Here is a 26,206-nt window from a genome sequence, read left to right on the forward strand (position 1 = left end):
AAATAAGCCTTTTTTTTTTTGCCAAGGTTAAAAGGAGCTTGCTTTAAAAAGCCAATTTCAGCTTTTAGTCTAATTGTACCGAAATACAGAACAATCTCCTCAAATACCAATACATTACCAATTTCTAAAATCCAATAATTCAAAATGAACTTATTTTTCATGTGTTCTCATTCTAAACAAAACTAATTATTTTTAAATATATTTTGACACCAGCTTTGTGTCAGTGCCACAGTAGGAATTAAAGTTTGGCAATTTGACCCATGGGAAATAACAAATTAAATAAAAATTTGATAATTACACACGTGGTACACATTCTTAATTCAAAAAATATTAATTCCTCAATTCTATAAATTAACCGTTATTGACAAATGTTTTGTACACAGCTCTCAAATAGTTTCTAAAAAGCAATATTCTAAAAACCAAGTTTTTATAGTTCATTTATAACAATCTATAAAGAAATACACTCTCACCTTCAAAAAATAAAACCAAAACTAAAATGTTAGTGCTACAGCCAGTTATCATTAAATTTCACATATTGAACATCAAAAATCCCATTACTCTGTCCAGGTAAGAGCTAGACAACCTGTACCTCTAACCGCTATCTTTCCCAAACCTGGTCCCAACCAATTTCCTAGCTCCCTCTACTTCTAATTAACCTACACTGTTGTTAACCTAACTGTTGTTAACCTGACATGATACTGACATTCCTAGTTTCAAGCCATTGCCCAAACTGTCAAACTCTGTAATTTTGTTCAAGATTTTACCTCTGCCTGGAAACAATCTTCCTTATCTGGATCAAATGTCCAGTTCAACTGACACCTTCTATGAGGCCATCCTCAGATATCCTTTACCACCACCATCACCATCACTTACATGGGGCAAAATAACTATAGTTAGTTTTGTAGGTATGAGTCTCTTCTATTATACTACATGCTTTTTAAGAGAAGAAACCTTTTTGCACTTTTTTCATTTCTATATCCCCAATATCTAGTCAATACCTGGCACACAATTCAACATTATCCATTCAGACAACATTTACTGGGCATCCAATATACTCCCGACACTTCTCTAGGTGCTAGGAATAAATCCCTATATCTATTCCTGACTTTATGGAGTTTACATTCTAGTGGGGGAGACCTACAGCACACAGTGAATAAGGGATATATAGTGTATACAGCAGGCTAGTGGAAAGTCCTTAATGAAAAAAAAATAAAGCAGAGAAGGAAGTACTGTCATAGGGAGGGGATTAAAATTTGAGAAAAGGTGTCCAAGAAAGGCCTAACATAACAATAATAGTAATAATAACTGCAACAGGAGCAATAACATTTAATTATTTATCATATGCTAATCAGTAGCCTAATTGCTTTACACATATTAAGTGATGTAAAGCCAACAATAACCTCACTATTATCCTCAAGAGGAAACTGAAACACTAAGAAGCAGCTAGCCAAGGTCACACAGCTAAACCAGTAAAGTGGTAAAGCCAGGATTAGAACCCAGGCATGCTTTTAACCACAGTTCAGTTAATGCTTTTGTTGAATAAATTTAATAAGTGAAATAAACGAATGCATACTATAGCAACAGACTCAAAAGAGAGCAAAGCATATCAGTCTCAGAGGACTGATACACTTGAGCGGCTTCAGATATACAATGCACATCAATATCTATATATGAAGACATCCTGACGAATAACAAGTCGGTGGCTGCTGTGAACAAAAATTATAAACAGTGATAATTCTCTATAACTTTAAAAATACATTTTAAGCTCCTATATGACAACTACCAGAACTAAAAAGTACACAAACACTATCACAAAAAGCACATGGAGAGGTCATTTAAAAAAAAAAGAAAAGAAAACTTTTAAAAAAGGTCCTCTGAAACAAATGAGACCTTTGAAGGCATTACCATTTCAGTGACAAATGTTGAATATCATATTTTATACTGTGGCACAAGTTACTGTCATCTTTCAGTTTTCCATATTAACAAAAAAGGGTTAAATGAAATGACCAAGGTTCAAAACTCCTTTCTTCAAATGTCCCAAATACACTTTACAAAGCAAACAGATGAAACCCAGCACAACTGCTGAAAAATGAAGACCTGAATGGCCTAAAATAAGTAATTTGCTCCCTAACTCCTATCTCTTGCCATATTTGCTGGTTATTTAAGTGCCTAATCAGTGAATGCCAATAAACTAGAAAGCAAAGTGAAACCAAAGTGCTGCTGACATGATACTGACATTCCTAGTTTCAAACCTTGAGGGCCTAAAAAGTATCTCCTCAAATCTTGATTAAAATTATCGATACAATTATGAAGAAAATTACTGCTTTATGTTTGGAAAGTATCAAAGTTTCTGCCTTGAGTATAACGTAATGTCAAAGAAAATAGGTTTCTATATGAAAACAAACAGCTTTAAAAATCAATCCAGATTAAGATAAAAATGAAGCAGGCAAAAAAACCCCAAAAACATAAAGTACAGTCTATAAACACAATACAAAGTATTTATTTGCTCAAAGATGAATTTCATTTTGTAATCAAAACTGAGGTTTAAAAATGGTGTTTTTAATTCATGTTCTCATATGTGGTCATCAACTTACTCGTGCCTTAAAAAGATTTTTGCTACTACCCATGATGTGGTAACTAGTACCAGTCATGCTCTCCCAGTGAACTCAACGAGAAAACTGATCATATATATATATAAAACTATAATTTTAAAACACTGGACAACAAGGAGCTCAGCACTGCAACACCTGAGAAAATGGAAAGTGTCCCCTACAACAGGGGTCCCCAACCCCGGGGGCCACGGACCCCAACTGGCCTGCAGCCTGTTAGGAACCAGGCCGCACAGCAGGTGAGCGGCGGGCGAGGGAGTGAGCGAAGCTTCATCTGCCACTCCCCATCGCTTGCATTACCACCTGAACCATCCCCCCCATCCCATCAAAAAATTGTCTTCCACAAAACCGGTCTCTGGTGCCAGAAAGGTTGGGGACCGCAACCCTACAATGAAGAGTCAGGAGAGCAGTGCAGAAATGAGAAGCCAAGCAGAATATAGTGGACTAAGCGAGTAAAAGAGGCAGAAACTGAAATTTAGGGAGGCTAAGGAAGCCGGAAACTGTGTGGGAAAGTAATAGAATACAGTTCAAGAAGACAAACTGCACCTGAAATCTGCACAGAGGATTCTACAGCAGCTCTGTCCAAAACATACATAACGTGAGCCCAAAATGTAATTTAAAATTTTCTAATAATCACATTTTAAAAGTAAAATGGGTTTTCCTTGGTGGCATAGTGGTTAAGAATCCACCTGCCAATGCAGGGGACACGGGTTCGATCCCTGGTCCAGGAAAATCCCACATGCCTCGGAGCAACTAAGCTCGTGCGCCACAACTACTGAGCCTGCGCTCTAGAGCCCGCGCTCGGCAACAAGAGAAGCCACGACAATGAGAAGCCCGTGCACTGTAACAAAGAGTAGACCCCACCTGCCTCAACGAGAGAAAGCCCATGCACAGCAATGAAGACCCAACACAGCCAAAAATAAAAAATAAGTAAATTTTAAAAAAAAGTAAAATGAAGCAGGTGAAACTAATTTTAACATAATTCCTTTAACTAGAATGCTCAAAATGTTATCATTTCAGAATACAATTGATTTAAAAAACAGATATTTTACATCGTTTTTCCATAAGTTCCTGAAATTCAGTATGTTTTATACTTAGAGAATATTTAAATTTGAACTAGCCACAATTCAAGCTCTCAAAAGCCACATATAGCTAATTGCTATCATACTTGACAACACAGTTTTTTGCTGAAAATAAAGCTGCAGCATTAGTAAAGTGAAACTCTACAAGGCCAGGCAAAGAATAATGACTAGGAAGCAGTAGGCTCAAAAGTTACCAGAGGTTACATAAGATTTGGAGATGTTCAAATTCCAACTAGAGGAAAGAAAAATCTCATTGAAACCTGGCGCAACGAGTAGACGCTGATGCAGAATCACCTCCTTAGTAGTAGTGCTAAACTACTACTACTTTTTCATAAGAAATGGAATACACTGCCAAAACAAAATTTAAGCCTGTTGAGAAGAAACCAACAAAATCCAGACAACAGCATGATGAAAATCCAAGAGTCAATCAAAACTTACTCAACATAAGAAACTGGAAAAATGTGTAACCTATACCAGGGGAAAAAAATTTGACAAAAGAAACAGATCCAGAAACAAGATGATGATATCTTTAAAGACATAAGCTTTAAAATTTTATAAATATATTAAAGGATTTAATGAAAAACAGAAAAAAAGACAATTATTTTGAGAAGAATCAAACGAATTTCTAAAGATGAAAAATATAGTATCTCAAATAAAAAACAACTAGATAGACTTGGCAACAGATTCTACAGTGTAGGAAAAAAAGATCCCTAAATTGAAGATGTGAAAATAGAAAGCAAAAAAAGAAACAAAGAACAGAGCATCAAGGACCTGTGAGAATATCAAGGGCAGTCTAAAAATGGTGTAATTGTAATCCCAGACGGAGAGATAGAAAAAATATCTGAAGAAACAAAGGCCAAAGAATTTCCAAATCTGAGGAAAACTGAACCCATATATTCAAGAAACTCAATGAACAAAAAACAGGTTAAGCACACAAAAACTGTACCAAGGCACATAATTAACAATCAAACTGCTGAAATCCATTAATATAAAGAAAATCTTAAAAGCAACCAAAATGAGGGGAAGACACATTACATATAGAGGAACAAAGAATTACCACAGACTCCTTGCAGAAAGTAATGTGAACAAGTTTAAGCAAAGGAATAACGCCTTTAAAGTGCTAAGAAGAAAAAAAAAAACCTGTAAACTGAAATCTACATAAAGCAAAAATATCCTCCATAGATGGAGAAATAAAAACATTTTCAGACAAACAAAAGCTGAGAATCTGTCAACAGAATGAACCCTAATGTAAACCATGGACTTAGTTAATAATAATGCATCAATATCAACTCTAACAAATGTACCACACCAATGCAACATGTTAATAATAAGGAAGGGGGAGAGACAAGAGCGAGAGAGCGAGAGAGCGAGAGAGCGAGAGAGAGCGAGAGAGAGCGAGAGAGAGCGAGAGCGAGAGAGAGCGAGAGCGAGAGAGAGAGAGAGAGAGAGAGAGAGAGAGAGAGAGAGAGAGAGTATATAGCAACTCTGTACTTCCTGTTCAGTTTTTCTGTAAACCTAAAACTGCTCTGAGAAACAAAAGATAGAAACCTATTTCTACACAAAGGAAGACCAATAGCAAATGGTAAGTATGAGAGTTTACCTTTTATTTTCTTACTTTTACTTTTTAAAGAGATAATGGTTTTTAAAGCAAACGTAGCAATAATGTATAAAAGTAAAAACATGCAGCATAAAATGGATGACAAAAATAGCACAAAGAATGAGGGGGAGAAAATTTTATTTCCAAATTGGAAGCAACCAAAATGTCCATGAAAGGGGAATGGAGAAACTGTGGTATAAACATATAAAGGAACACTAGGCAACAGTAAACTGGATCAAAATACTGATAGACACAAACATGGATGAACTGCAAAAACATTTTGGTGAGGGAAAAAATCCAGACATTAAAGAGTCACACATACTGTATGATTCCATTTAGGAATAAATTTGCAAAACTTTGAGCAACCACCAAATACGTACAAATACATATACATTACGAAAGCAGATACTCAACACAGAGAAGCTATACATACATAGTTAAAAGATTTTTCTGACTTTACACAGTTAAGATCAAGAACAATCATTATCTTCTGAGTTTTAGTTTCCTCATCTGTAAAACAGTGTAGTAATAGTTTGTATACTTCATAAATTTAGTTGTTAGATTAATTAAATAGTTGTTATTAAATAAGCATATATGCTACACTATTACTTCGCATAGTGCCAGTATGAGCTCAATAAGTGCTAGCTTCACAAAGAAATAACCCAGAAAAGGGGGCAAATGGAACAAATGGAGACTGCCACTGGAAGTCAATTGGTTAGCAACGTTCCTATTAAAGAGTCATCATTGTTGAAGAAATCAGAAAGGCAAATACTACATACAGCAAAAGCCAAATGAGAAGTTTGGGAATATATTTGGAATCATTTAATATGACTCTAGAATTAAAAACGATACTAATAAGGCCTTAAAAGAATAGATTTATAAACATATAAAAAGACTAAGCCACAAGAAACAGTATCTTCAAGTCAGTTAATTTCACAGAAGCAAGCATTTAAGAAAGAAAGTGATTTCAAGCACACATGAAACTAGGGACTGTTCCAATTACAGGAGGTAAAAAGATGACACAAATGTGAGTAGGTGTGAACAAAAAGAGCAAAGCAGGGTGTAGTATGGATAGATGGGCAGAACATAATTATGCACTACCTTGAAAACAGGAAAACATTTGAATTTAATATGACAAAAAATACACAAATAAGAGAAAGGCAAGACTAATCCTGTCAAGTGGAATAATGCACAATTCCAGTCTCAGCGTTAGGTAAGGTTAAAAAGCTGCGTTCTTTTACAATGCCCACTAAAACACAACCTATTACATCCTTAGCCAGCAAACAGAGAGGGTAGCATTGGTGTTACAATGTGATGGTATACTAATGCCAGAAATGCCTATTTTCCCCCATGCCCTTCCACCTCCATCTATATCTCCCAAAGTACCCATTAGGTCCAAAACATCTCCTCACACAGCCTCAGTTCTTTTTTAAAAAATAAAAAAGCAAACAGCTTTACTGAGATATAATTCACATGCCATACAATTCACCCATTTAAAGTATACACCTGAATTTTTTTATATTCACAGGAATGTGCAACCATCACCACTAATCCCAGAACATTTTCATCACCCTTAAAAGAAACCTGTGCCCATTAGCAGTCACTCCCCATTCCCTATTCCCACCGCACACCCCAGCCCTAAGCAGTGAGGCATCTTTTTGTCTCTATAGAATTGCCTATTCTGGACATTTCATATAAATTGAACCATATAATCTTCGATGACTACCTTATTTCACTTAACAATGTTTTCAAGACCCATCCATGTTGTAGCATGCATTCATACTTCATCCCTTTTTATTGCCAAATAATATTCTACTCTATGGAAATACCACATTTTATTTACTTATTTATTTTTGCGGTACGCAGGCCTCTCACTGTTGTGGCCTCTCCCGTTGCGGAGCACAGGCTCCGGACGCGCAGGCTCAGCGGCCATGGCTCACGGGCCCAGCCGCTCTGCGGCATGTGGGATCTTCCCGGACCGGGTCACGAACCCATGTCCCCTGCATCAGCAGGCGGACTCCCAACCACTGCACCACCAGGGAAGCCCCCACATTTTATTTATTCATTCATCCATCAGCTGATGGACATTTCTTTCCACTTTTTGCCTATTATTAGTAATGGTGCTCTAAGCACTGGTATACAAGCTTCTATGTGGGTATATGTGTTTATTTTTAGCTTCTACTCTTATAATAAAATAACTTAGAGTGCCTTCACATTTTCTTTTCTATCATCCTACTTCATTATGGTATCTAACATCTTCCCCATAACGATACGTATACCGGTGGTTATGCCACAAATAATAAGGCATTTTAGGTAAATTACTAGTTCCTATTTTATTTTCCCAAATAATTTATCACCCCCCAATCTATAATCAGCAACCATACTGGAAGCATACACATTGATATTTAATATTTATTACATGTTCTGATAATGCTATCATTCATCAAGTAGAGGATGTAACTTCTTAAATGCTGAAGTTCCATTTGTTCTACGCGCCTCAACCCAAACTAAGGGCTAACACTCCTAGTATTCCTTGTCAGGCATATAGTTACTGGAACCTATCATTTTTACAGTCCTCAACCACCTACACCCCAATAACAAAAAGTATATTTTGTCCACAAAAAAACAAAGTTCAAAAACGAGCACACTTTAAAATGTGACACTAGGCACTTAACATAAAAAATGGCCAAATATACATCACTTTGGTTAAAGTCTGGTAAGCTGGCAAAGTGTGTCAAACAGATGTTCGTATTAATAAGGATGTTGGCCAGATTCTAGAAAAAGTTTGAACACCATATTTGCGATATTCTGCAACTTCCTAAAGTCTTGAACTGGAAGAGGCCTCAGAGGTCTTTTTAGAAACACAAACTCTAAAACTTAACAGAAATGAAATGGAATCCAGGAGTAATACCCAGACTACCAGTCTAATCCCCATCAAAATAGGATTCTACCCATTTCAAACAAACAAATACTAACAACAAAAATATATGCACTAATGGAAAAGAAGAAATCCAAACCCTAAAGTTATACTGAAAGATGGATACTATAACTTGGGATTTTTATTGCAAATAATTTGATACTTCTAAAGTGCTGCTTTGAACCATAAAATAGAGAGAGGGGGCTTCAGATTATCCTCATAGTACTACCTTTCCTTGCATTCTGGTATGCCTTCTTAAGTGGAAGAGAATTGGGAAGAGTTAAAGCTACTGCCCTAAGAACTATATACATCATCTACTACTTGTTACACTGACAACAAATCCTAGGATAGTTGTGGCAATTATAAATCACTGTAACATTTTACTTCCCTGCTAAGTAGATGCATGGGAGTCCATGTGTCAAAATTTCATCTACTGTATCTCACAGCAGAAAACATGTTGAGAACTACTGATCTAGACCAGCAGTGTTAAAGACTTTAAATTCAGTCCAAAACCTTAGTTCAGCACAAATCCTCATGTAAAATCTAGGGTCATGTGAAAGACAGAAACTTAATAGATTACTATATGTTTACTGAGAATCTACATGAAAAGAATGCAAGAACAACTAAGACACAAGCATAAAAACCTTCAATGCACTATGTATACACCTACTCCCTTTATTATAAGGTCAAACATGGTAAGTACAGTAAGACAGATAAGAAGTACTATGAGGATTTCAAAAGAAAACTCTTCTAAATGGAAGGAATCAGTTCTTTATGGAAAGCACAGCATTTGGCCTGACCTGGGAAAGGAGATCAAGAAGTGAGATACAGAGGAGAATGAGAAGAGAATCATCTATCTTTATTCATGTCTTCTACTTGAAAGGCATATATTCCCACCAATTTCCTTCAAACAATCAAATTAAGAATGAGGCTAGCACTGTCCTTTTAAACAAGTGTTGTTGAGCATTATTCTTTACAGAACCAAGCTTTATTAATAAGGAAGGACATAATGTCATCTTTGTTATCTTGTTATATGGGCATATTAAAGACAGCCCTGGTCACTTCCAAGCTTAAAAGACTTTTCAACAGCTCTTCCTTAGCTGAAGAACAAAGTCCAAACTGCTCAACATCCAACGTGCTCTACAATCTGGTCTCAAGCTCTCTTTCCCACTTTACCATCTTCTACTTCTGAAACACCCTCCAATCTAGCCAAACTGTGTCCAATACATACCTCTCACTTTTCTGTTTTAGTTCTTTTGCTCAAAATGATTTCTCTATGTGAAATATCTTTTCTATACCTCTGACAATAAAACCTGACATCCAGCTCAAATATCAATTCTTCCATGAAGCATTCCCTGGTCACTTCTGAACTCTACCTTCCCTGAACTCCCTAATCCATGCCTTGTGTCTAACATTTACACATCACTTGGTAATTAATGTAGTATAGTAATTAATGGGGTTTTACCCTTTCTACACCATTATCTACTAGAAGCAAACAGCTATATCTTAAATGTGTTTATATTTCTGCAACAACAATACAGAAACAATAGTTAAAGTAGTGAAAATAGAAAAGGAATAGAGTCTAAAGGAAGGAGTAAGGGAGCAGAGCAATGGACATTGCTTTGGGGCTACCATATTTGCCAGCTGAAAGAAAAGGGGTAGGGCAGTAAAAAGAAATTGTATAGAGAGCCTGTCAAGTCATTACTTAAGACTTGGGGAAGCTACGAAAAAAGAAATGAAAGCTCATATATGAGGTTCCAAAGACAGACAGCTGGGCATAGGTACTGACTGCCTTTAAACACCATTAAAAAGCCACGTGGAGAATTCCAAAAACACATCATTAATAGCAAAGGTTTTAATTTATATTATGAAAGATTTCTGATGTTTAAAGTCAATAGGCCTTTTAATTTCGGTTTATATTTTTAAAAAGAAATGTATGACTAATGGAACAAGTCAATTTCTACCCCAACAACGTAAAACACTGACCAAAAAACTTGTTAATTCTAGGGAAAGAAATGCTTAAAGGTAATAAATATTTTAAGCAACTAAATTCTAGAAACCAAGCATAAAGAACTTCCACACATAACTCCAACTTTGTTAAATTTCTCATGTTAAAAAGACATAGATATAAAGCATATAAGACAGAGAACCAGTTAGCTTCAACTACAATCAACAGATACAGTGCCATCTTATTAAACACAATAAAAGTGTACAGCCAAGAAATAACACGACACCTACAATTTATTGTAATCAAAGGACAACAGTTCAATCATAAAATAAAACTGAGAAAGCCGAAAGAGTAGAAAAAGAAAGAGAAGAGATACAAGTAGTTTAACTTTCAAAGAAGTTCACATCTATCAGATCAATTTCCAAGTTTAGAAGTTACCTTTCTAAAAAAAAAAAAGAAAAAAATCTACTATCCTACTAACAGAACCAGCAAGGAAACAAATAGAATGGATAAATAAACTGTGAAGTAGTCATACAATGGCATGTGAGGGCATGGAAAATAAATGGACTTTAGCTACATGTACTAATAGTATCCTGCTTAAGAATATAGGCCAAGAGAATAATAACCACAAATTCTTAACAACTCTTAATCCTGGGGTTAGAGATAGAAATAAGACTGTGAATGTTCACACAGGGGACTTCAAGAATACTGGTAGTTTTACTTTTTCAGTGAGGCAGTAGATCCACAAGTGAATGTTTTATTATTCCTTATATACCATTAGATTTCTTATATATTATTTACATCTCCACCTCTAAGTATAAAAAATTTTATTAAAAATGATTTAAATTCCAAAAAAGAAGTTACCTTTTCTGAAAACTATACATATTAGATTGTCATTAGAATAAAGAAGTACCAAGAAGTGCTAGGTTGAATATAGACCTGTAACTCATTCATGTTATAAATAAAACCAAAGCATTTCCAATATACATTACAGAAATAAATATTTGAATTAATAACCTTACTTTACAGAAAAAATCACTTAAGCCTCTTGCAATAACCTAGAACCTGCATTTACATGCTAGCAGAATGAAGCAAGAGTATTTAAATTGGTTTATATCTCCTACAGGGTACTTTCTAACATCTCTAGCTCACCAGTGTAAGTTGACTACCTATGTCTTTTCTTACTAAAACCTTTGTAGCACTGATAGCATAAGTCAATAGATTCCTGCTCCCCCTCCCCCAAAAGTAGACACGTCAGTGAGGACAATGGTGGTAGCATTATCTAACTAACTAAAAATATTCCCCTAAAGCATATGAAAAAACAAGGTGGAAAAGGAAATCCTACACAAAACCAAGCTTTCAGCATAGCCTAAAGACAAAAAAAAAAAAATGCTCTCTATGAATGGAAACAGAAAACTCACCAAATCCCAGTACTTGATTGATCTCCCAAGCTGTCACTCCACCCCCACTCACCACAAGACTTGGTGCCAGCAAACAGGCCTAAGGGTCATTTGCAAGGACCACCAAAAATATTAAACCCACCCTAAATCTGGGAAAATACTGGGAAAATGGGCAGATCAGAATACAGAGTACAGGGAAGGAAGTTCAAACTTCTGGTGATTTAAAGAACAGGTGCCATTTAAAGCGCTAGCCGCCATGTAAGGGGGCACAACCTTGAAACACATGGCCTCTGGGAGAAGACAGGCAAAAGGAAGGAAAGAGTGTCCTTTGGCAATTGGATGGTAAAGGGAAAAAGAAAAAGGGGAAAATTTAAGGTCCTGCAAGACCAAAAAGAATCATAAAATTGGAAGTCTCACAACCCTTCTCTCCAACCATTAAAACAAACAAATAAGAACTACTGAAGTAACAGGACTATTTTATACTGACAGAAAACGGCACCATTAAACTAGGAATACTCTAAAACCCCCCAATATCACAAAAATGAACAAAAGAAAAGTGAAATCCAGAAAATCAGGAAACAGATTTTGACATATCATGTGAGGAAAATCTCCTACCAAAAACAACCTCAAAGCAGCAAAAACTCTGTCAGTCAGTATTCCAAATAGAATTAAATATATTCTGTTTAATATATTATTCCTAATATATTAATAATTGGATTAAACATATTCAAACAAGCATTTGAGGATATGAAAACCACTTTGAATCAGACAGAAACTGAAAAACTAAAAACAAAAATGAGAAACTTAAAAAGCTGACTGAATTCAAAAAAGAAATAGAAAAAAAAATTATTCCAGAAATGAAGAATAAATTGCAAGGCACCCAAGGGAGAACTGACTCAAATGAAAATGATGTACTACAGTCCATAACATAACAGCATGTGTTATGAGCCACATCCATCCACATCTGGTGGTGTTTCATTTGATTTCAGATAACTCTCAATCCACCACTTCAAAATAACTCACAAGCCACAACCTTTCCAAAACTCACCTACATAAGCAAACTTCATGTCTTTTTCATAGCAAAGAGCCATATTTACTCTTTATGTAATACCTAACCATTTAACATGTTTAACAGCATAACTGCTGTTTTAAATAGGTTTATTAGGTTCCTATCTTTTCTCTTTAATGTGTCACTGACAAAGTTTCTGAGTATTGTTTTCCTAGCTCCATTGATGCCACGAACCCCGTGGTCTTTATTATACAACTTTGCATCACACAGTGATTTTCAGGAACACACATGCCACGTTATAGTAGAAGTGACTGTATATGTATAATCATATACACACATATTTCTTATCTCTGCTGAAAAGGCCTAGAAACAATGACACCCCAGGAGCAATGAGCACACCTAGCACCCAGATCTTGGTTTCTAAATGCCATCCTCCAACGAAAGGAGCCAGGGCTCTTCAGAAAAGAGGATGATTCCAGGATTGGGAAAGGTAAAATACAAGATGAGTCTGGAGCAATTAAACAGTCTCCTGCTTTGTTTAGAAAAAAATGTTTATTGTTGTGGGGTTTTCTTTCTTTTTTTTTTTGCTTTTTTGTTTGCTTTTTTGTTTAACTTAAGACAATCTTATTGAGACCACAGTATCTGAAATTTCTCACTTCTAGTTTCCAAGATAAAATGCTGAAAACCTTGAGATAATCTAAAACAGGGTGCTCTGCCTTAGGGCAGGCACACCCTTAGGCTTTTTTTAATAGATAAATCCTCTCTGTTCCCGGACCACTACATACCTTCACTTCCAGTCCTCTTCAAACACCCATTCCATGGGCAACTCCTTAGGCCTTGTCATTAACAGGAACTGTTTCACTTCTGAGAGTAAGTTATACATCCCACTCTCTGACTATACCCTCTTTATCCATCTAGGCACTCTATCACAAGTAAATTCATCATCTTTCTCCAAAGCCTAAATCTCCACTTGTGCTTCCTATTTCAGTAAACCACCCATTCATTCCCTCAGTTGCCCAAGCCATAAACCTAATCATTACCCTTAACTCTTTCTCTTTCATCTTCCACAAGCCCTCCATCACTGAGTCCTTTCATTCTACCTCCTATATATCTCCTCAAATCCAACTATTTCTTCAATCCTCATCCCACTATCACAGTCCAGGCCACCTTAACCCCTTTTAACTAATTTGTTGTAACATCCTCCTAATTATTCTCCCTGCCTACCAGTTTTTTGGGTTTTTTTAATTTATTTATTTAGTTAGTTAGTTAGTTATGGCTGAGTTGGGTCTCTGATGCTGCACGCAGGCTTTCTCTAGTTGCAGTGAGTGGGGGCTACTCTTCGTTGTGGTGCGCTAGCTTCTCATTGCGGTGGCTCCCCTTGCTGCGGAGCATGGGCTCTAGGCGTACGGGCTTCAGTAGTTGTGGCTCCTGGGCTCTAGAGAGCAGGTTCAGTAGTGGTGGCGCATGGGCTTAGTTGCTCCACAGCGTATGGCATCTTCCCAGACCAGGGCTTGAACCCATGTCCCCTGCATTGGCAGGCGGATTCTTAACCACTGTGCCACCAGGGAAGCCCTGCCTACCAGTTGTTAACTCTCTCTGAAGAAGTCTACACAGTGCAATCAGTATCACCTTTTCAATTAATTTCCTCCCAGGCTTAAGATGCTTAGATTTTCCCTAAAATAAAGTACAAACTCCTTAACACAGCTTAAGGGCTCTCATAATCTGGTCCCTATTTACCTCTCCAGTCTAATCTCTCTGGCACTGCCTGATCCATCCATAGTGTACTCTTTGAGTTTCTCCAAGCAACCCAAGGTTCTTAAGTGTATCTCTTGCCCTTAACAGGTCTAGTAAACTCTACCTACTCTCTTCACAAGGCTAAGTCCTATTCACTCTTTAGACTTCATCCTAAGTTGAAAATGTCACTTCCAGTGGAATAAATTTTCCTGGCTTCCCTGAAACTGGGTTAATTGCCCCTTCTATGTGCTCCTGTAGCACTCTGCACTATACACATCAAGCACATAGCAAAGTGAATTATAAACCTCTATGTATCCATACTCCCACATGACTGTGAAAGCCATGCCTTTTCACTCTTATTCCTCATCACCTAGCCCCATAGACTGAATAAGATAATGAAAATCCAACTGTGAAATTGCCAAAGTAACACAATGTTTACAAAGAGTTAGAACCCAATGACTCCTGGCTCAGTAGCACAATATTCTTTCCACTACACTTTGTAGCACTTAATTTCACTTTCATAAACAAGTCAACGTTAATTATATATAAAGCATGTAACCTAGACTTAAAAAGGATCTAGATATCATCTCACTATAATTAAAGTGAATCCCAGAAAGGGCTAAAGGACAAAACACTATAAAACAGCAATGTCAAAATTAGTCGTTTTGATGTTCTTTAATTATATACTTTAATCTCAAGAATTAGGTTTTTAAAATTTTTAAGTTGAAAAACTTTTAGATGTTTCATTACTTCAAGGTTAACAAAGTTAGTAAAAACAGAACAAATGAATCACCAATTCACTTAAAAGCTTCCACAAAATTACCTGAAACGCTACAACAAAACACAAGAATAGTTAACTATGGTGTAAAAGTAATAAACATAATATTGAGTCATTATTATATTTATACATTATAAACCACCTGTGGGTACCAATCATGCTCAAGGCACTATGAAACATATTCACTGAACATACAAAGAGATATAAAACAGGACTCCTATTCCCAAGAACCTTAAAATAAGTTTTGGAAATCAAGACCCAACCATTACAGAATTAAACAGAAAAATTCCATGACAAATTAGTCACTTAAACTGTTAACAGTTTCAAAAGAAAAGATTCTGTGCTAAGGAGTTCCAGGAACATAAAGAAAAATTACAATCTACTGCTTGAGCAATCAGCATAAACTCAAAATTTCTCAGCTTGGTCAGCTAAGGCTCTAAAAACAATGATATTCCAGTATCAACAAGCATACCTACTTCCCAGTTCTTGACTTCTAAATACTCTTAACCCAATGAAAGAAACCAGGACCCCCCTGAAGAAATGGCTGATCCTAGGACAGCTGCAGGAAAAGAATATGAGTCTGGAATATCTTCTGTCCCCAAAGTAAGGAAGTGCTCCAAAAATGATAGAAACATGTCAAAACAATCAATGAGTTAAGTTGAAGGAGCTCCCACTGACCAAACCTGAGTTAATTTGGAACATCAAAATGAATACTGACAGGGGACTTCCCTGGTGGCACAGTGGTTAAGAATCTGCCTGCCAATGCAGGGAACACAGGTTCGACCCCTGGTCTGGGAAGATCCCATATGCCACGGAGCAACTAAGCCCATGCGCCACAACTACTGAGCCTGCGTTCTAGAGCCCGCGAGCCACAACTACGGAAGCCTGTGCGCCTAGAGCCCGTGCTCCGCAACAAGAGAACACTGCAATGAGAAGCACGTGCACCACAATGAAGAGCAGCCCCTGTTCCGCCGCAACTACAGGAAGCCCGTGTGCAGCAACGAAGACCCAACACAGCCAAAAATAAATAAATATTTTTTAAAAATGAATACTTACAGGTGATAGAGTATAACCTACTTCATAAAAAAAGAATCTATAAACTTATATTGATATTAAATAAGCAATGAAAAGGAAAAGTTCTAATTTACAATTGAATAGAAGACCGACTAACAAATATAGAAGGAATAATATAAAAACACCACTTTGAAACTGCTGTGTAATAACTGATTCAGGCAAGAATCATCAACAAATGCTAAAACCATTATGTGAACATTCTGGGGGAAGACAGAGTATTTACACAGTCTCAAAGGGTCTCCCCAAAGATTATTCAACAATAACAAAGGGGACAATGAAAACTTTTACATGGAGTTTTCAAACCTTAACTAAGTGATCCAAGTAAACAACAATACTATGGGTCAACCATTATATTATATTGCCTTTTTCTATGAAGGATATATCACCACTTACATGGTATTCCTGCATCTTACAAAACAAAGGACCTGTACTCTTCAAAACTATTCATGCCAGAGGAAAAAAAAACGTTGAAGGATTGTCTCAGATTAAAGGAGAGAGGACAACTAAAATACAATAAATAACACTGAATTAGAAAAAAACACTATTAAAGGATATTATTGGCACAACTGAAGAGATTTCAACATGAACTGTATAGTAAATTATTGTATCAATATTAAATTTCTTGAATCCATCATACTGTGGTTATGTAAGAATATCTCTTGTTCTTAGACAATATTGCTGAAGCACCTGGGGTAAAGGATCATGATGTGTGAGACCTACTCTCAAATGGTTAACAATAAAAATAATTATAATAGGAAAAGGAAGAAAAAGGAGAAAAGAAAAAAAAGAAGAGGAAAAAGATCTACAGAGTGGACTCCTGCTATTACAGCACAACACATGATATGCTGAATGACATTAATATGTTTAATATGTGGTTTCCTTGTTAGCAAAGTACATTAATGCAGCATTTCCAATCTATCCCTTGTATGCATCTGTGATGTTCTGCCTCAGATGATATGCTTCTGACTTTAACTGAATAAACTTGAATCTTTGGCATACTCCAGAAAATGTAATCAAGGAGCTTCAAATTATAGATAAAATAAAATAATAATATCTGTTTCCAGAGTTTGGGGCCACTCTGCAAATACAGAGAATCATAAGGCAAATATGCTAAATATATTAACAATCGGTGAATCTAGGTGACAGGTATATGAGTTCACTGTACTAGTCTTGTAACTTCTCTCTAAGGTTTTCCCAAAGCAAAACATTAAAACAACAACAACCTTCTGCCAATACCAAAACTTTACTTTGGGAAAACCGAGCCATTTCTGAAAAACAAAATCTCAACTCGCAGATTCTTTTCTCCCTTTCCCTTCATAATTCATGTGAAAATAAGCTTAACACCATTAAGAAAAAGGTTTTCAGCATCAAAATAAACATTTTGCTAAAATAGTCCCCAACTTACAAACAGGTTATGTTCCAAAAGCTCATCTGTAATTTAGGTATTTAGAATGTGGAATGCTCTTCACCATTACAAATAGCTGTTAGGTTCCTAATGCTGGCCACGAAAGCTCTCACAAAATGGAATCTCAGGAAATGCTATTATACTTAGGCTCGATAACTCTGGGATTCCTGCCTTAACCCAGAATACATATATTAATATGTACAGGAAATGCACAAACTAGTATTTTATAATCTGGAAAGTACTTTTATAATTTTTAAAGTCTCATTTGGGAAAACTGGTTTGTGTTGGTCATTTCAGTTGATTAGGACAACTTCCACTCAATTCAACATTTACGGAGATTTAATATGTGGCATGACAGACTGGTTGGTACTGAGCATACAGAAAGAGCAACACAGTCTTTGACACAGGAATTCCGCCTAGCAGAAGAGAATGACATCAATTATAATACTTTAAATAGGCTATAATGGATTTTACAAATAGTGTGTGCATCAAGAGCAAGGGAGGAAAACTTTGTCTAAAAACATTAAAATCGGTTATCAAGATAACATCTGAGCTACAACTTAAAGGATAAATATGAGCAAGTGAGCATTCCAATCCCTGGCAAAAACATGAATGAAGATATAGATATATTACATTCAGATAATGGAGAAAAACCATAATTAAGCAATAACTAAACAAGATATGTACAAATTATACTAAGTGTCTTAAAGAAAATAAACAAGATGTGTGACAGAGTAACTAACGGACTGCAACATTAAACAGGATGGTCTGAGTGAGAAAGTGAGATCTGGGCCAAGTTCCAAAGAGTTTGGCCAGGCCAGCCTTATGAAAAGCATCTCAAGCAGGTAGTACAAAAAGTGCAAAAAACCCTAAAAAGGAAGTAAAACGTTTAAAGAACACTGAGAGGCACAAGTGGCTGGCATCCAGTGAATGAAGGGAAGAACAATGAGAAGGAGAAAGATCATTCAGGGCCATTCAGGTCGCAGAAAAGAATACAGGCCATTCGAGAGGAATGGGAAGTCACTGGAAGATTTTAAGGAAAAATGACATGACTGAGGCTCTTAAAATGGTTCCTAGGGCTGCTGTGTGAATAAAGAACTTGTGAGGAACAGGAAAAGAAACAAGAAGCCCAGTCAGGAGGCTACTGCAGTAATTCATGCAAGAGATAATGATGCCTTGAAATAAAGAGGTGAAGGCAGTGAAGGCTAAGAGCAGTGGATTGGCTCAAGACAGATTTTGAAGGTACAACATAACGTGTGGATGGGTTGGATCTGAGATTAAAGAAAAGAATCCAAAATGATATCTTAGGTTTCTGGCTTGAGTCCTGCCATTTACTGAGATGGGGAGGGCCAGTAGAGACACCAGGGTTTGAGGGTAGGAGAGAGGAAGAAGGTTGGGGGAGAGGAATAAATAGCTATATCTTAGTCACGTGGCTAACATTGTGTTTGAAATCCCAACTAGATTTCCAAGTGAATATCAAGCTCAGGAAAATTCTGGGCTAGAAAAATAAAAGTGGGAGACATCAGCATGAAAATAATAGCCTTTTCAGAGAGGAGCAAATAGCTGGCCTTAACTGGGTCATAGAAACTGAAGAGTTGTGGCTGACAATGAGCCTAGAAAGATAGGATAGAATCATACTATGAAGTGAACCGTGACTAATAATGGCAACAGCAGTAGTGGTAATGATAGTAACAGCAGGAGAAAAAATTACTGCATTTTAGGTACCAAGGACTGTGCTAAAAGCTTGACAATACATGTCTCATTCAATCGTCTCAACAACTCTACAAAGTAAATAACATTATAATCACTGTTTTATACACTGAGCCTCAAGAAGACTGAGAACTTGCCAAAGAAAAAGTGCTAGAGTGGGTATTCTAAAACTTGGGCAGTCAGATTTTAGAGGTCAACCTCTTATCTTTTAAATTACTCCCTCTTTACTGATTTTACATGCCTTCAAAGTTTCTGAATTTCTATAATTCAGATCTGAATTTAGATCTGAATTTTAGAAATGTAATCCTAATCTCTATGTAAAAGATGGATTGCTAGGGCTGGGGATAAAAAGTGAGACAAGCAAATACAATATTAGTCAATGCAAGAGCACCTTGTTTTAATAAGCCAACAGCTACAAGTTATCTTACCAGGTTAAATGGAGAGTATCCTTTTGTTCCAAGGGTCACAAATCATACCTCAAACTAATCCAAGTCAAGCTCCACATGCATGCTGCTGGCAACAAAAATAACCTGGTGAAAAGGTCCAGCTCATGCAATATAAATTTACCACCCACTACCAAAACGTTTCTCAAAACATATAACAATGTAACTTTATTGATGGCTGAATTTAAGTCCATAAATTAAAGTTTACATTTTTGTATAAGGAAGAAAATAAAATTAGTATTGATTCAAGACAACCATAAAAAGATGTGCCTTGGCTGATAGTTATTAGAAGTCTGATCAGCTAGTGTCTGTTTTTCACCCATGTTAACAATTCCTCTGGCTTTCAGCATCAACAGGTATTAAACTGATGAAGAAGTAAATTATCTGCTGTCATACACCAATATTCAAAAATCTGGTATTCCACTTCATAAACCAGCTAATTTTCTTAACTCATATGCTTATGATTTCATCTTCAGTGATTACTAAGATGATTCAATATTAAATAAAATACTAAGTTCAGTAAATATCAATTTAGTAAATACAAAACTATTAAAATCAGTAAATAACATATATATATATAAATAATATAGTACTTATTAAATATGTGCCAACACATATCCCGTGCCATGCATGAGACTTATTAACAAATGAGCTTATACTTTCAATTATAATAGACTGGACACAGGATCCATTTAACATAGTATACACAGATAAACCATACACAGATAAAGCACACCTAAATAAAATAATTTAGTTCCACCAAGCAAGTAAAATGAAGAATAAAAAATTAAAATTACCAACTAAAGAAAACCTATTTTTTAGATATACTTATTCCAGGTATGTTATAAAAATATTTTTGTAATTTCAAATTTTAAATATCATATCTTAAAGATAACTCCCACAGATAATTCCTTAACGACATGTTTCAGTGAAAAGTAGGAAAAATACTTATATTTCACTTTTTTTTTTTTTTTATGTAGAGAGATCATGGAAGTTAGAATCCAACAATGATTGCAGATCAGTCAACTAAACATTTTATGTTTAATCTGACAATGAATTTAAGATGCTGGGATATTTTATCCCAAACAAATATATGAGCATTCTCCTGTATTTATACATTACATGAAATCCTTTTGGTAACAAACACTAAAGGTACAGGTATTGGGCAGAGTACCTATACAATCTACATAGGAAGGAAGGGATGTATGCAGGAAGAGATGAAAGGAGATGAGGCAATATGCATTTTTGTACATCAGGTCTCAGGGAACGTCCTAGGAACTCACACCATTATTTCACTTAATTCTAACAATTCTATGGGGCAGGTGGTGTAATTCCTTCCCATTTCACAGAAGACGTCTCATAACTTTGTCAATGGTAGAGCTGGGATCAGAACCAAGATCTGATGACAAAGTCAAGCAGCCTTCCTTTATGAGGACTTGCAAGTCAGCACAATGTATTAGAGTATTCTATGCAGGAAGTTAACTAGAAGACAGATTTGATTTTCCATATTTACACTTCCCTTATTACTTCAAACATTGAGAGGGCACTCGCTTCTCAATTTACTAAGAACATTCAGAAATTTTCTTTCTAATCTAGAAAAAGGCAATGCTGATCGTTTTCAGTCCACAAAGCAGTATTTTCATTGCCCCATCGCTGATAAAAGAAAACTTCAGCTAGACTTTGTAACATTCATATGTACCAAGAGTATATCTTCCAAAACAAACAAAAAATAGGTGCATAGTCTGATTACAAGACAGAATATATAAAATTAGAAATGCCCAAAGAAAATCTAGGACCATCATCATTGTGTGTTACTCTAAATTCCTCCTGCCAGACTTTATAAAAGCAGCAAAGGGAGGGAAAAAAAGTGGCTTCCCAAAACCACACTGATAAGCATGCTACTTCCCAGTAACAAATTTACTTATGGCTTCCCCCTCCTAAATCGGAAAACAAATCTACTAAAAAGATTTTATTAAAATATTTCAAACTTCAAAATCACATTCTAATAAACATTTCCACAATTACTTAACCACTCTCAGAATATACTTAAATATTTCTCTTGGTAACCAAAAAATTAATGAGTGACGACACTGCTACTGCTTGAATATTAATAAAATTAATATTAACCTGCACTGCTTTCTTAATGTAAAATACAAAGCAATAATGCAACTGCCTTGAAAAATAAAACATCACCATTCAAAACAACTCATCTTTAAAAGATTATTTCCAGTTGCATTTACAAAATAACCTTTGTCAAACATACCCATTAAGGAAACATAAAAACTCTAATAATAAAGAAGATTATTCTCAATCCCTAATTCCATATGGTGACTTTACAATTATTATTTCTGAGCCCCAAAGAGCTATTTTCCTTCTACTGAGCACTCCCCACCACTCATTCACTCATTGCCCTAAACAATTTTATTGGACTTTTGCTAGGAAGCAATTTAAGGAGTTACATGATTTTGCTCCAGTGTGAATAAAACCAGTTTCATATATAACAACAGTGTGAATTAAATGAAAAACCTGTGTTTAGAGAGGTCACTACCATCTCACAATTGTTGACGGCTTTAGTAAATAAGTTTCAACTGGAAGCACTCTTCCAACAGAATTATTAAAGCCCGTGTCTGCAAAGTATTTAAATCACTAGTTTTAGTTCTTCAGAGTATTTTCATTTTAACACCATTATCACAACTTTTTACTACGATGCTCACTGAGAATTAGAAGTGATTCCACAATCAGTTAGTGCATCATCATATAGAACTAATCTTAATGTTTTATATCAAACATAGTGAACACATGTTATATAAAGTCTAACTAAAATTGTCTTCCACTTTAGTGAAAACACTTCTGACTTTTTTCTTAAAAGTTGCCATTCACAGGAAAAGAAATGAGTAAAGACTGAGCCTTCCAAAACTAAACCAAAAAAACAACACCCCAAACCAAGAGACATATACAAAAGCCATAATAACACAATATAGTTATTTTATCCTCGTTTCCTAAATTCACACTATTAAAATAAATGCCGTTTTTGTGTTTGCAGAAAAAATCTTTAAGCTATTTTGTTTAACTTTTCCACAGACTGTACAAGGACTGCCAAGGTAACAGATTTTAAAACTGACAACTGGAGTACTTGGCAGATGCCAAAACAACACAGCTGGATTCTTAAAGGAAAAGTGCTCTTCTGTAATGTACACCTAATTACAGCTTTAGAGAACCTTCTCTCCATACAGTAATAGATACAAGACACAATGAAAACATACTGTGCTAAAACTTGAAAATTTTCAGACAGTATTTGTTTTAAAATACACACACTGTCAACACACCACAGCAGGCCTTTCTAAAAGCACACTTACTGGAATCACAATCTCATTGTAAAATAAAATGCAGGTTAACACGGTGCTGCTAGTCTTCAATCTACACATGGTTCCCTACTGGATCATGACAGAAGGCTCGCTTCTTATCTCAGTAATCAGTCATCAGGTCTGAGGACATTTTTATAGTTACACTTTAAATGGGAAAAAAAACAAAATACAAACAGAAAAATCCCTTGCTTTTCTAATTCAGAAATGCTCACCTTTTCCAAACTTGTTTGCACTATCTCACCTACTAATAAATCCTCACTGATCAAAGACAGATGGAATCGAACTAAAAGGCAAAGTTTCTTATCACACAAAACCTTCCCTGCGAGCCGGGATCTACTTAGATGGACGTCCTGGGTGAGGGCAGTGAGCGGTTCCCTCTGTAGCCCCTTCCCTCCCCGCGACGTCTCCCCGCACTGTCGGGCGTCCGCACCCGCAGGTGCCCCCAGCCCGGGCCACCTCCTGGCCCCAAGTACCGACCCGGCCACTGACATCCACACACACATCCACATCCACACACACACGGCCACTGACATACACAGACACATACACACACAGAGTTCCACTCCGTTAGACCAACCTTCTCCCAAACAGAAGTGGGGGAACTTCTTCGAGTCCAACAACAGCGCAAAACGCCCCCCGCACCCCCCGGTAAACCGCTTCGGGGAGACCCCGGCCTCACACTGAAAGATTAGGAAAACGGCCCTCGGGCGTTCCCCTACAGAGAGGCTCCGGGCCCCCAGGGAACTCCTTCAACTTTCAAGGAGACGACGTCCACCACCGCCCCCCAGCCCCAAACACGGCGCGCGCCCTGGGAGGCTCCTCGCGCCGAGCCTGCGCGGCCGAGCCTCCCTCCACCGTCCCGCGACACCCCTTCAGACCTCGGGCCCGCCCTCAGGGCACCCCGCCCCCACCTCCGCAGGCGCCTTGCCCCTCGCCTCCGACCCCGACGCGACCACCGCTCGCCGCCTCCCCTCACCCCACCCGCCCCGCCGCCGCGCGCCTCGACCCCTGCTCTCAGCCAGCCGGACACCACACCGTCCCGCTGTCCCCGGAGCCCCGCAGGCGCCCCTCCTGGGCCGCGTCGCCCCCCTCCCCGGCGCCCCCAGCCCCCTCGCCGAGACGCCGCCCCTCAGGCCCCGCGGACTGAGCCCTGCCGCCCGCGGCCCTCACCGTCTCTCCGGCGCAGCTGGCGGGCGCACACAAGCCGCAACGGGGGCCCGCCACCAGCGCTCCGCGCCGCCCGGAGCCGCCTCCTTCAGCCCGGGACTCGTCGGGACATCAGCGCACGGATCCCCACACCGGGGCTATTTTTAGGAGACAGGCCCGGGCCAGACCGGAACTCGTTCCTGTCGGCGCGCGTGCGCACTATTTCGACGGTACTCTGTGTCCCTCCGCCAAGCTCGCCTTTTCCTTCACCTCCCTTCGCACCCTCTCTGGCTTCTCCCTTAAGGTTTCTTCATAGAGCTGATTTATCTTCTTGGTGGGTCCTAGAGCACTTGGAGTGGGAAAGACAAGGGTGCGGGCAAAGAGAGTCACACTGTTTGGAAGCGAGCACTACCCCACAAGGACGTGAGGGGCGGACTATGTTTTCTTGTGGATGAGGAGACGGATCACCCGGCACAGGAAGGAGATGACGGCGGTTTGGCGCCGGGGCTACAGGCTGGAGCTCGCTTCCCTCTGAAGGACCGTGTTCTCCTGGAAGGGATACTGGTCACTTGATGAGAACCCGGGCGCCTCCTAGGGCGGGGCAGCCCGGCGGCGTCGCGCCCTGTAGCCCTGCCTCCCCCACTGCTGCCTCCCTGACCAGCCGCGGGGGCCGGGCTCAGAGCGGCTCCAGAGACGCGGCGCGTGGCAAATCGCCTCGCTTGGCCGCCGGCTCCAGCCAACCCGGGGCGCCGGGGGGCGGGGTCCCAGGGGCGGGGCCGGGGCTCGGGGCGCGAGTCCGTCAGTCGTCCGGAGTTCGGTGCCAGGCGGCGTCCTTCGGAAGGGCCCAGACACCCCCTGCCGGGCTCCTGGAGCCGCTGCCAGACCCCCGCCCTCGGGGCAAGCTTGGCGCCCCAGATCTCCGCTCGCCACGCCCGCGCCCACACCCACATTGCGGTTGGGACCGCACCGGTGCCCTCGCCTGCGCGGCCACCAGGTCACCCTCACTGAGCAAGCACAATTGGGACTCAGGCCCCTGGCGCGGCGAGGCGGCTCGGACCCCGGCCCCCAGACAGTAGGACTTAAAGGGGCCTGGAAGGCTGGAAGGCGGGCGATCCCTTTCTGGCTTTCGACACAAGCCAAGCTCGCCACGTCCGGGGAGAGACTCAAACTACTAATCTTAACTACTAGTAATAGCTAGTTACTGATAGGCACAGCTAGTATGCTTTGAGCCCTAAACTGTGTGCTGAATAGTTTGCAATATGATAGCTCATCATCCTTACAACATCCCCATAAAGTAGCTTCAGTTTCTATTCCCATTGTACATAGGAGGAAAGGGAAGCTTGAGCGCTAAAGTGACCTTTTGAGGTTACAGCTTAAGAGGAGGGCACTGAGCACTTGAACTCCTGACCACTCTGCATACTGCCTTTTCTGAGAGCGGTTCAAAGGAAATGTTTTTGGGGGCTATTGGTTTTTGCCGAGGGAGGTCGTTAGGAGGTGAGACATTTGTAGTCTTTGCATCATGAAGGCTGCTTGCCTCTGGAGTTTCTACGGCCACGCTGCCTATCTATGCACCCAGAGGTCCCTATGCAGTGGATACAAAGCCAAATAATTATTTTCATTTGAAGATGAGAAATTCAGTCGCACAGCACTTTGAAACAAAGTGATTGGGGTGGGTGAGCAGATGCGCAGAGGCTGTGGGCAGAGGAACTGGGAAGTTACAAAGGAAGCTGGAGACTAACAGGCTTCCTCCCTCAAGGACAAGGCAATGTACTGGGGAGAACCCAACACGAAAGTGACACATAAACACCAGACACTGGAAAATTAACCTGGAGTTGTGCTCAGAGCCCCACAATGTCAGCGTTCAGAGGAGCCTGCAGCAGGGAGGTTTTTTTAAAAACACGTTAGAATTTGGTGTAACTCAGCAAGTCATGTGGAAATGCACACTTTTTAATCTGCCAGAAGCTGCAAAGCCAGCTGGATTTGGCTTCT

At 38.6% G+C, this 26,206-nt stretch overlaps 1 protein-coding gene across 12 annotated transcripts in view; it reads right to left on the minus strand.

Annotated features, from left to right (window-relative positions):
- MEF2A (myocyte enhancer factor 2A) overlaps positions 1–24,859 on the minus strand; it is a 174,164-nt gene extending 149,305 nt beyond the window's left edge. For 3 of the 12 annotated variants that reach the window (XM_067755897.1, XM_067755899.1, XM_067755900.1), the window contains exon 1: positions 24,242–24,857. The gene's annotated coding sequence lies outside the window, so the exon portion shown is untranslated. Of the gene's footprint in view, positions 1–23,648; positions 23,839–24,241 lie in introns of those variants that run through there. The other 9 variants (XM_067755916.1, XM_067755908.1, XM_067755902.1 and 6 more) reach the window with 6 other exon arrangements.
- Positions 24,860–26,206: the final 1,347 nt, after the last annotated feature.

Source organism: Pseudorca crassidens, chromosome 1, assembly GCF_039906515.1.
Source record: "Pseudorca crassidens isolate mPseCra1 chromosome 1, mPseCra1.hap1, whole genome shotgun sequence".
Classification (NCBI taxonomy): Eukaryota; Metazoa; Chordata; class Mammalia; order Artiodactyla; family Delphinidae; genus Pseudorca; species Pseudorca crassidens.